Raw genomic sequence first — 12686 nt, 5'->3', positions numbered from 1 at the left:
GGCTACAGGGAAGCCAGTGGGCTGTAGACCCAGGGAGCCCGTGGCGCCGCTCACCATCCTGGAGCCGGGGCCTACCGAGGGGCTCGGGACAGCCCCAGGAAGCAGCTGTCCTCTCCAGGGCCCGATGGGGACCTGGCACCAGGCACTCTGCCCAGGCAGGGTTCTTAGTAACATGGCACTGGGCTGTGCCACCCGGCAGGGCTAGGGACAGACCGGGGGCCCCACGGGGACAGCAGAGAGCGCTCGGCTGGGCTGCACCTTGCTGTTCTCTTTCACACCCTGCATGGGTTCGCCGATCCAGGAAGGACCCAGACATGTTGCCGAGTTCCTTCCAGAAAGGTTTTCCCCAAGTCCACTCTCGCCAGCAGTGGGGGAGGAGAGGGACGGGCCGTGGGCACAGTTCCCGGATACCCTGGCTGCTACGGATGAAGCAGCATCACTTTAGGAAACCCAGCTACCCTTCCACGCAGCCGGTGCTGGACACTGACTTGCAGCTGCTGACTTGATTTTGGTAGGAGGCCCTCCCTTTTACAGGAAGAGACACCACGTGTCCCCCTTTGCTGGGCCAGCCAGGGTAAGACCGACTGCTTGCCTGGAAGTCCAGGGGCTGGGACCTTGGACATGGCCCAAAACACCGGGGGGCGGTCACTGCTCCTGGGCTCTGTGACTGCCCAGGTTCCTGAGCCTCACCCCACTCATGCCATATGTGTGGCACGCAGAGGCTGAGAGATGAGCTGCTTGTCCTGGGCTGGGGCCCCAGGGCCAGGCACTCGGGGACACGCGCTGTCCCACATGGTGTCCTGATAAAATGACTGTGCTGTCTTCCCGGGAGTGCCCTGTAGTTTGTCACGAGTGGGCGGTGAAGTGCGGGGCATTCCCACAGGCACTGGTGAAAGGAGCCGGCCACTGGACTTCGGACGTGGTGGCCAGCATGTCTGTGTGCTGACACTGTAATGAGCTTGTTGAACTTGAACTCAGAGTATCTGAACCCGTACAAAGTTTTTCCCCCTGAAAACCTTGGTGATTTTTTTCCTTAAAAAACAAAACACTAATAAATTCTAGTTACCTAGGTTTAGAAGATTGGGTATCCTGTACTGTGTTACAGAAGGTGCCCGTCTGGTTTTCAAAACCGCCCCATGAGGCAGGCACTATAATTATCCTCATTCTGCAGGGGGACAGCTGAGGTGCCTAGACACACAGCAGTTCAGCGGTGAGCTGAGGTGTGCCCCTGGTCTGTTGAACCTGAGCTTGAACTTGAGCCTCAACCTCAGAACCAGAACCAGCTGGGGTGCTTCTGACCGAAGGTCTGAGGTCTTAGTAGTTAAAAATTAAGATTTAAAAACAGTTGAAGAGAAACTATATTGTGGATACTCCTTTGAAAGGATAAAGCACATGACAAAAACCGCCCTGGCTTCCCATGCGTTTTCTGAGGGCTGGAAGGCAGTCACCACGCCACACCCCCCGCACGGTGCTGCTGGCGTCAATCTCTGGGAGAGGCGGAGCTCCATCTAAGCTGGTGACGACCAGGTCCACAACCGCGTCTTAACAGGCAGGTCAGCTGGACGCGGACCCGGGAACATCCGGGGCGAGAGAGACGCACTAACGGGAGTGTGGGACGCACGGGTGAAACGTACTTGTTAAACACGAACGGAACAAAACCAAAACTGTCTGTCAGCAGAACTCTGATGGAAGAAAGGAGAAGTTAAAGCCACAGGCAATCTTAAACAGCGGCAGGTCACCTGGGACTGAAAGTGACATGATCCCTTTTCTCCTGTGGGACGGGGCCCTGTAGGAGGAGCTGCCCTGCGTGAGGGCCGGCTGTGCCGCGGCAGCGCCCTCTGCAGGCTGCCGGTCCTGTAGCCATCCTTCCCGCCAGGTGAGAGCCTGGTTAGCGGTTGGGATGGGCTGACCTCCTGGTGGCCCAGCAACGCTGCTCCCGGCACCTGAGTCCTGGCCCCCCCCCCCCCCACCATCCACGTGTCTACCGCGTCTCCCGACCTGTCAGAGGAGTCTGGGGTCTGACCGCCGTCTCTGGTCTCTGGTCTGTGGCTGGTGCAGACGGCTCCGCACCTCGTTCCTGTGACATGTCGCCATCCCTGCAGGTGGCTGCTCCCTTTGCTGCAGGTGGCGCCCTCCGCTGGGCTGATGCCCCAGGGAGCCACTGGCCGGCCCCTTCCTCTTCCTCAGTCCTGTGTCAAGGGTCCAACTCCAGTTTGTGGAAAAATAATTAAAGAGCCATTCAATCTCTCAGCCACTTACTGAGCATCTAATGCGGTTCTTCCGGAACTTGATGAATTATTTGAACTATCTTCCTCTGAATTCCCTTTACTACATGTGAAGGGTCCGGTCTGGCATCCCAAAATGCGAACCTGTCTTTCTCAACTTGTCCCCCCCACACCCTCAGAGGAAAGCTCCGGGGAAGCTTCCAGATCTCAGAGGCCTCTCACAAGTCAGCTACAGGCCCAGCGACCCGCAGGACAGTCCCGGTGACAGGCGACTCAGCAGTGGGCTCAGGTGTTGGTTGGCTCTGCCGTGGGCCTCGGGCCCCCAGGACGAAATGCGAGCTGACTGGCCGGCCCCCAGCCCGGCTCCCCGTGTGGAAAGCCCAGGAGGAATGACGGGGCTGGCACAGGCCCCCGGTCACTTGGAGGTCAAATTCTGTGCTCACATGCACCTCCCTTGGGAGCCTCAGGGTGACCAGTCCGTGAGCTCACGGTCTCATCCAAGCCATGGGCGAGACTACAGGTAAGCAAGCCCCTGTGCAGGGCCCTCTTCCCCGATGGGCACAGACATCTATCTCCTGGTTTCCTTCAGGGCACACAGGGGCGGGCCTCGGGGAGAAAGGTGTGGGCCAGCCTCCATGACTGTCTTCTTCCCCTGCGGCCGCTGTGGTGGTCACGCACATTAGAGACACGTTCACGTGAGTCCCAAAGATGGAGTGTGACGTGGACTCCGGGGGACGTCTGCATTCCAGACCCCGGGCAGGAGATTTTTGGATCAGTCACAAGGACATTTAATTATTCGATGCTTTAATGGCATTGCCACCGCTGCTCCCATTCTCTGGGGCCTCAAGCAGTTTTTCAGAGAAATCAGGCTTGCAGCCGGGGGAGGCTGGCTTTGTCCCGCTGGGTTTGGCGCTTTGTCCCCAAGCCCAGAGACCCTGCTGCGGAGCCACGACTGCACCCGCAGGGCTCTGCCTCCGCAGGGCTGGGGCCCGGCTGCTTCACCACCTCGTCAACCCGCGGGGTACAAATGTGTGCAGACAACAAACCGTCAGGGTTTTTACGGCCGGAACCACCTTCTGTTTGCTCTGCTTGTCATCCAAAGGCCTTGCCCCCTGCCCAGTGGCCTGAGTGCGCACACAGACCACCACTGTGGATGCAGGTCTTCTCCCAGGTCCCCAGCCTGGGTCAGTCTTGAGGGAGGGACACCCCCACAACCCCTGGGCTGACTGCCTCCCAGGGGGCTGCGCAGCCGGCAGGACACGGGCGAGTCTGGCTCCTGAGCCCCTAAGCCTTTCTGGTAGAAGCAGAGACCAGACATCGGTGTGTCCTGCTGATTGGGCACAGCTGTGGCCCTGACACGCGGCCGTCCCCGCAGGCCGGCCATGTCTGGTGGCGATCGTCACTGGTTCAGACCCGCCCATTCCGTACACCAGGCCCCCAACCACCTGGTCCCCTGGCTTTCGGCTGAAGTGCAAATGCTGCTCAGGGCCCTTTGCTGGCCCGACCCCCTCTCGGCTCCTGTGCCGAACGAAGGGCCCCGTGCTGGCCTGGCTGGCCTCTCCCCACATGGGCTCAGTGGCCTGGGCACTTCCGACCCTCTGCCCAGAAGGTTAACTGTGCGATGCCCTCCCTGTCTCTGCTCCTTGAAAATTCCTCTTTATTTTCTCATTTTTCAACACTATTTATTTCTAGAAAGGAGGAGGGAGGGAGAAGGGAGGGAGAGAAACATCCATACGTGGTTGTCTCTCATGCACCCCCCACTGGGGACCTGGCCTGCAACCCAGGGATGTGCCGTGACTGGGAATCGAACCGGCAATCCTTTGGTTCACAGGCCGGCGCTCAATGCACTGAGCTACAGCAGCCAGGGCAGGTTGCCTTTAATTTCTTTCAGTGATGCTCTGTAGTTTTCAGGGTGCAGGTCAAATTATTGCATGTCATCCTTTCTGATGCTACTGCAGTTGGACTGTGTCCTTAGCCTTATTCTGAACTGTCCCCTGCTAGTGCAGAAAAGCTCAGCTGACCTGTGCCCGCCCTGCGCCCTCCGAGTGCGCCGACTCACTCACCGGCTCTGAGGGCCGCGGGCTCGCTGGGTTTTCCACACACGGACACACCACCTGCGAACGGCCTCGCCTCTGCCTTCCCAACATGGAGTCTGTGGTTTCTTCTTGCCCAATTCGCTGGCTGGAGCCAGTGTTGGAAGGAGGTGACCGTGGACACCTCGCCTCGCTCCTGACCGTGGGAAGACCCTCTCAGCGCTCTGCCGTCCAGGGAGACGGCGGCGGCGGGTTCTCCACGGACGCCCTTGAGCTGAGGAAGCTGCGTCTTGCCCGACGTGGCTGAGCGTTTGCACTGTGAAGGCACGACGCCCGTGAGGGACATGGGTCCTGTCGGCTGTTTCGTGCATCCCGTGAGCTGAGGGTGCGGCTCCAGCGTCCGTCCTCTGTTCTGTTGGCCTGTTCTGGTCCACGGGCTGATTTCCGGGTTCCGAGCCAGCCTTGCGTTCCTGGGGGAAGTGACATTTGCTCCTAGTGCGCAGTCGCCTCGCACGGAGACCAGACACAGAGGCCTCTCTGTGGGCCGCAGCCCTTGCTGGGCTGGCTCAGTGGAGGTGCCCGGGGACATCCGAGTTTGGGGAAGAACGAGGACATGTAACTGGGTCTCAGGAAACGAGTAGAAAGTTCGGGGACTCCAGGCGGAGCTGCAGGCGCTTGTTTACTCTGCTTGGAGCAGACAGCGGGTCCCACACCAGCCGCTCCGCCCCCGGAGGGCACGGCCGTTTGTCTGTCAGCGCCAGCACGCGAGACCCAGGCACAGCCGACCGAGCGTTCCGGATGGGAAGTCCCCAGGAGACTCCGCACCGTCTCTTACACCCGTGAGACCGAGTGGGCAAGAATAGCGGCTGCTCTCGCCGTACCAGTGAGAGAAGCCCGGGCTTCTAAGAAATCAAAATAGCAGACAACGACATGGCCGCGCGGCAGTCCCAAGTACCAGCCAGACGGTTCCACTGGCAGCGCCAGGATGGCGCAGGTGCAGCGGGAGGTGTGGGTAGGAGGGCGCGGTCCTGCAAAAACGCTGGGCCCCAAACCGCGTGCCCACGTGGGCCCATCCGGGTTCTGGGGGTCTCAGCACTGTTTTCCTTGGAAGCTGTTAGGGTTGGCATCGACCAGAGAATTAGGACTTTGTTTTTTTTTTAAGTTAAATGCCTTTTTATTTTATTTTATTTTTTACTTTTTTTTAAAATTAAATTTTATTTAGGTACTTTTCAAGTACATTTTTTTTAATCTATTTCTCCCATCCCACCCCACCCCCCCACCCGGTCTCCCCCTTCCTCCCTATTCCCCCCCCCCCCCCCAGTCTTCATCCCTGTGTCTTTCATACTTGTTCCTCAAAGAATTAGGACTTTGGAATCACGACGGGGTGACTTGAAAGGTGAGGTTTGCCACGTGACTGCAAACTAGCATGAACAGCGCTTTGTGACTCTAAGTTACCAGGAGCGAGGCTTCTGGATTTTACGTGTGGAGAGAGTGTGCAGGCATGTTATCACACGCAATGAATTCCCACGCAGGGGGTTACGTCCGTGTCTACCCGGTGGAAGGAAAGAGTAGGCTTACTGTTAGGAGAACACAAAGCACAAAGTTTACTCTTGTGTTGCTACTTTACTTACTAATTATTGTACCATTTCCCGCACAAACAGCCATAAACCTGCTTCTGCCCCATCCTATATGTGGACAGAGTCACATGGGTAACAAGGGTGTGAGCCAGGGACAGGGGAGGTGGGGGAGAGATGCTGGTAGACGCAGTGGACCTTCGGACCTGACCTGAGTGTGTGGACACACGACACCGAGCAGGAAGAGGACAGGAGCGGTGGCAGGACTGGTGGTGGGCAGGGGTGGGTCTCAGGACTCACATCCTGGGTTCAGCCATCTGTCCGGTGGTCCTGTGTTGCTCTGGACAAGCGGCTCCTGCACGTGACAACCCTGCGTACGTGCTCACGCAGACAGAGGCTCACGTGTGGTCTGCACCTTGGGTGGCTCTCGCCAGCTGATGGCTTACGTTTCTGTCTACCAGCGATCACAAAAATTCTTTAGAAAAACCCCTCTGACTGTCTCCATGGCTACATTTCAGGGCATCGTGCAGAGATGTTCAGCCCCAGACAGCCTTCCCTGGTCTCAAAGCTGGCTCCCGGCACCCGTTTGGTCTCCCATGAGATCAAATGAAGGCCTGGGGCCGTGGGCAGCGGCGGCCGCCCTGAGCCCACCGAGGCACACCTGTCCGCCAGGGTCAGAGGCAAGTGTGAGGTATGGCCGGTCTCTGGGAAGCGGTCCCGTTGTGCTCGACCGTACGGAGAGTCTTTTTCAAGCACCTGTCTTATGAGGGCTCCCCGGCCGGCGGCTGACTCCACACTCGGCAGCGGGCTGGACTCACGCTCAGGTGCCTTCCGTAAGTGTTATTTCTGAGGCAGCACTGACGCACTTGCACTTCTCATCTGTCTGTGCTCCTAACTGGCTGAACATCTGTAGCGGAGTCTTCCTGCTCTGGGCACAGCGCTCTGGTGCACGTGGGCTTGTCTGGCGCTGTGCTGAGGAGGACAAGCCAGTCCAGGCGGGTCGCTGAGTGAGCGACAGCTCACGGGGTCCAAGCCGGCGCTGCGAGTCCCTCAAACGTCTTGCGTAAAACCCGAGATCCCTGAGGAGCAGTTGCGTCCATGCGGCTGTGGACGCATGAACTTTTCTAACAGTACCTGCCAGGCCTGCACGCAGCCACCCCGGCTCCCCCGCCAGAGTCTCCCCCCACCCACCGCCCCTCCCGGCAGGGGGTCCAGCCTGCTCTGCCGGCGGGGGCCAGGGCAGGCCCGCTGACAGGCGCGCCGCGATGACAGAAATCCACTCTGAGCTGCAATTAGTGGCACTGTCATTTTCAGGGGTTCCTGCCAATTAATTAAGCCTGTCACACAGGAAAACCACGGCGCACACATGGTAATTTATATCGGAGGAGACGGGCCTCGCGGAGCCCGGCGGCTCCCTCCACAAACAGGATTCTCCCTCGGCTCCAAAATAAACAGGGGCTGTGGACGAGAACAAAACAACAGCCAGTGGGCAGCGGCAAGGGGGCTGCATGCGGCACAGGGAAGTCGCGCTGCCCTTGTGACGCCCGCTCACTCCGACGGCAGGCGCGCGGCTGGCTGATTGAAACTCCGAGCCAGCCCCCGGCTCCCGGCCCTCCGCGCCGTCCGGGAAGACAGAATCAGAGGAGTTTATTCATACCATTAAGCCCCAGAGAACTTAATTGAAAGAAGAGCACAGCCTGGACCTTGACAAGCGGGAGGTCACAGTAATTGCTGCCGGACATATTTAACATTAAGATAATCAGGCCATTAATTACCCTTTGGATCATTAAATCAGCCAGTTGCAAAATGAAATTTCTGCCTCTATTACTCACTTGAGAGACCACAGGGGTGGCCTTTAATTTATCAGTGAGCTGGAGATACAAAGGCTGGGGCTGGGGGAGGGCGGGCGGGGAGGGGGCCGCGGTGGCCGTGGCGCGGGGGGCAGGGCATCCGTCGGCCATGCTCGGTGATCGTGGCAAATTAACTAGGTGAGGCAACCTCCGCGTCCACAGGCAGAAGCCGGGGTATGTAAATAGATGGGGGCAGACAGGGGATCAGAGCCTGAACGCCACTTAGCGGGATAATAAAGGAAATCATCCTTGATTATCAGCGCTAATTTGGACACTGCCGGTAGCTTGTTATACGTGTTCTGAGTAGCATTTAATTAATTCAATTGCTTGTTAATGAGGGAAGTGACATGTGGGGAGCAGATGCCACCCAACTGCAGATGGGTTCTGGTCATCACAGCAAAGTCCTTTATTCCCCCTGCCCTTTATCTTCTTTTAAAGAAAGAAAATAGGAAAAGGTGTCAAGCATAGAGGGACACTCAAAAGAGACAAAACACCGACCTTGGCGGGCCAAGGACTGCTGAAAAATAACAAGCCGAGGCAGTCCTGGGGCTGCGGGGCCCGCGCTCCCCAAGGCCCCGTCTGGAACAGGGCGTCTCCCCCCAGAACCAGGAGCCCGAGACGGCGGCATTGTGAGCCCCTGATCAAACCCACCGAGACAAAGACGCGGCCGAGTGGCGCTGCTTTTACTATCTCAGGTTAGCGGCGGGGATCCAATTATTTTTGGTTTGGACACACTTCCCCTTCCTCAGCACCTCCGAGCGCATCAGTAAGAGGAAGTGAGTGGCCTTCGACAACCAGAGAGGGCTGGATGCGCGATCGCTGGGTGTGCCCGCCTCTCGCCCACGCAGATTCCGGACGTCCGGTCCCAAGCCTTCCCCCCAGAGTGACATCTTTTCCTGGTGCAGGGCAGGAGGGCGGTTCAGGCGCGCGGGTGAACGGAGAGAAGACGACAAGAGAAAGGTGCTGGGCGGTAACGGGCGCGTGCCGTGGTGGTGCCCTCCCAGGGGTGTCGGGGGAGGGCTGGCGTCACTGGCGTCACTCGGTCTCCTGCGTGGACCCTGCGGGTCCTCCCCCCCTGGGAGGCTTTGATTTCCCAAACTGCCACACAGACGGGCCCCCTGCCCTGGGACGCGGCTGCAGCCCACCCCCGAGGACCCGCAGGGGCTGCAAGCCGACACTGAGGCACAGAGACTGGGGGGTGGGGGAGAAACATGGGCAAGGGTGGGCAGCGCCGGGGGCTCTGTTTGGTCCTGGCAGGAAACCATGTTCACTGCAGTTGGGCCCGGACGCTGCCACGTGGGTCACCACAAAGGCCAACCCCAGCACAATGACACTGAGCAGACGCAAGGCTACCTTGCAGGTGAGGCCAAGCACGGGGTTGCCGAGACCGCCGTGCTATGCGCTAGCAACACCCATACCCCGGTTCACTCACGACACCTGAGGTCTGGAGGCAGCAAGAGCACCCGGCAGGTGTGTGTACACACAGTTAGTACCTCCACCTGAGCTCATGACCCTTCTACTTGAAACAGGTGCACAAAGGGAGCTTGTGGACCTCTCCTTGTGGTCACCACTTGTGTCCTGTGTCCTAACACTGAAACCAGAGCCCTGACCAGCTGCTCCAGTCCTGGTTCCCTGGGCGACAACAAGCTATGCGGTGTGATTCACACACTCACAAGCTCAGGGTCCCAACGTCCTGGCCCTGCATACAGCAGGGGGCCCCTCCGTGAGCCCCTAAAACCTAGTCTGTGCTTCCCACTGCGTCTCCCCACTTAAAGTCAATATTTTAAGTGTGTGCTTAAATGGTATCAATAGCAATTAGAGAGGGGATTCAGATTCCGCTGCAGATGGAGTTAATTGTTACGGCATCGATCTCCCACACGAGCCCCTCTCTCCAAATTACACCCGCACTGTGGGGCTGGGGCACCCTCTCCCCTCCTGCAACAATAAATTTTGTATCGAATGCACTGGAAAAAATGGCAGTTGTTGCAGAATCCATCCAAAAAGGTTTTTTTTTTTTCTCTTCCTGGGAGTAATTAAAAGATGCTTTTCTTGACTAATGGCCCCCGGTTTGGGAGTGGGAAGTCAATACGGCCTCACCGCCGTCAGCTGCGATTGATCGAGACGCTGCTCGACTTTGACCGGCAGTTCTTGGGGTGGCTGGGATTCACTGGAACCAATTATGAGCGGCCGAAGCTGCCCTAATCGGGGGCAGGGGCAGCCGGCACCAGGCTGGCCAGCCGTGTGGAGGAGGCACCTGTTTTCTAGCATGCCCCCGGGGCCAGGTAAACCCGGTACAGGTGGTTTCCAGGGACTGGCCATTTCTCTGGAGCAGTGTGTGCTATGTCCTCCATCCCCACGGTCCCCAGTCTCTGTGTGTATGTGTGTGTGTGCGCACGAGCGTGTGTGCGTGGCAGGAAAGCACATTTCTGATTCTATTCCACTGTCAGAATGAATCTTCCCAACAAGCTGGAACAGACAAGAGCTTCTCATGAAAGCAGCTGGGCCCCTTTTCAAAGAATCAGACTGGATGTATTGCACCAGGCTTTTCCTTGGCTAGAGAGGAAAATTGACTGAAGTATTTCTTTTTAGGGTTAACTTGGGGCCCCAAGAAGAGACCCCTCCAGCTGTGTGCATCACCCAGCACAGGCTCTGCAGAGACCAAAGGGGCGCCAGGGGCAGGATCCCGGCCAGACGCCCGTGCTCATGTCAGACTGAAGCCCACGCCCCAAGTCTTGCACGTCCGTCTGCAGTAGCTGCAGGCAGCGGCTGGGGGTGCTGGAGTGACTGTGGTTTTGCACCGGGAGGCCCAACCGCTTTCCACTGGTCACAGTATACGGAAGGACAGCTTATTCCCCCAGGACCATGGCCTCCTTCCCTCATCCCGGTCCCTCCCAGTGATGCCGCTGGTGGCCTCCGGTCCTGTTGGGAAGAGCGGAACACGCACAAACACATCAACAGACCAATGGCTCACCTTCTGCCCACGTTTGCAGGTGCTGTCGCACACCCTCACCCCAAGAAGGCCTTCCCAGGCCCTGGCTTGCTTTGGGTCCCCCACCCCCATGGGTGAGGACCCCCCATTTCTCCACCTACCCCGTACATAGGCCCCATGGCTTCCAGGCTCCTGTCTTTGCCTGGGGCACTCCCTGCCCCCAGGCCTGGAAACCACCCCACGTTTTAAAGCCCAGCTTGGGCACCGTTTCCGTGGCAAGGCTTCCCCAGGGCACCGCGGCTGTAGGAACCCCCCCAGCTCTGTGGGCTCCCCCCAGTCCCGGCCCCTCAGCTGGCCCACGACCACCACTGTGGGGCTGTGACCGCCTTCGACACCCCTCTTCCACGAGGAGGTGTTCGGTGAGCACTTGCCGGATTTAACCAAACAACGGAGCTCCCTGGGAGAACGACAGGAGGCACAGAGAAGCCCTCAGTCCTCCCAGGTGTTTCTCTTCTGCACGGCGCGTGAGTCCTGAAACCCGGAAGCAACCCTGGGGAACGCCAGGTAACCGCGCCGCGTTGCCGTGGAGAGGAGAGTGGACCCAGCAGCACTGCTGCAGCGGACGCACGACTGGTGCACGTGCCCCGCGCATGTGCCTGGCAGGCCAGTGGGACGGAGAGACCGCCCCTCCCTGTGCGGGAAAGGAGCGCTGCGCTGTCTCTAAAACACAAAGGCCGCGGGCGGGGGAGAGCGGACGCAGGCGGGGGAGAGCGGACGGAGGCGGGGGCCGCTCACGTGCACGGCCTGGAACCTGCGACACCCGCCCATGGTCCTCGCTCCTCAGCTGAGGTGACACTGATGTAAAACAGTTACTATTTTAAAAAAAAATCAACGTGCACCATTGTTTCCAACCATTCTACATGCTCCTGATTATAACATGAGAAAATCAACTTTTCTGATTCACGGAAACCGACCATGGTATGTACGTGCTCACTTTATACATAAACAGTAAGACGCATCAGGTCAGTGTTTTCTGATGTGTTTGTCCCCTCAATGACATTTCTTTATTGCTTTTAGAGACAAACTTCGCTGTGAGAAAGAAACTCCAATGGGATGCCTCCCATACGTGCCTGGAAAGGGGATCAACCGGCAACCTAGGTCTGGGCCCTGACCGGGAATTGAACCCGTAAACTATCAGTTACGGGACGATGCTCCAACCAACTGAGCCACACTGCCAGGGGTCTGATGCCTTTTAATTGTTTTAAGATTTTATTTATTTTAGAGAGGAAGGGAGGGAGAAAGAGAGGGAGAGAAACATCAGTGTGTGGTTGCCTCCTGCACACCCCCTGCTGAGGACTTGGCCTGCAACCCAGGCCTGTGCCCTGACTGGGAATCGAACCAGCAACCCTCTGGTTCACAGGCTGGCGCTCAGTCCACTGAGCCACCCCAGCCAGGGCTGGGGGCTGTTCTCTGTGCTCATATGTTATACTCAATGCAATTCCCACTTGTTTTTCACATTCAGACCGAAGTACTTTCTAAGAAAACTGTATCTTTCGAAAAATGGATATTAAAACAAAACTTAATCTCTTAAGAATGCTCCTAGTTGGTGACCCAGCTGATTTCTATCTTAGTCTTAAATGAGTCAAGGTAAAAGTTTTTTTAAAGCGCCTCCTTTGTTCGGTTCGTGAGACAGTCACCCAACTGTACCCTGTGCCGTAGCTGGCACGCAGAGAGCAGACTCCGGGGGGGGGGGGGGCTCCCCGTGCGGCTCTTGCTCCTGCCCCTCCCACAGAGCCCCGACATGGGGAGAGGAGCTGGGCACGCGACAGCCTCATTCTCGCAGGAGAACCGAAGGCAGCCCCAGAAGTTCACTTTTCAGTGTTAGTGGCCTCGGTGCAGCTGCGCCCCCAGCAGCACTTTGCGGAAGGACCCGGCTTCTTGCCCCTCACGTGTGGCCCAACCGCAGGCTGCCGCTTGGCCTTCCACCTGGTCTGACCGCCAGCAAAACTGGCCAGAGAAACGCACGGAGCGCCGTGTTGGGAGACCTGTGGCCTCTCCCTCCGTTCTTTTGAACA

At 58.1% G+C, this 12686-nt stretch overlaps 1 protein-coding gene across 9 annotated transcripts in view; it reads right to left on the bottom strand.

The window, feature by feature from the left end:
- AGAP1 (ArfGAP with GTPase domain, ankyrin repeat and PH domain 1) overlaps nt 1–12686 on the bottom strand; it is a 390584-nt gene that overhangs the window by 32163 nt on the left and 345735 nt on the right. The gene's annotated exons all lie outside the window — the stretch shown is intronic.

This window comes from Artibeus jamaicensis, unplaced genomic scaffold (genome assembly GCF_021234435.1).
Source record: "Artibeus jamaicensis isolate MK-2021 breed Jamaican fruit bat unplaced genomic scaffold, CSHL_Jam_final contig_944, whole genome shotgun sequence".
Taxonomy (NCBI): domain Eukaryota; kingdom Metazoa; phylum Chordata; class Mammalia; order Chiroptera; family Phyllostomidae; genus Artibeus; species Artibeus jamaicensis.
This window is presented reverse-complemented; position numbering and strand designations above follow the sequence as displayed.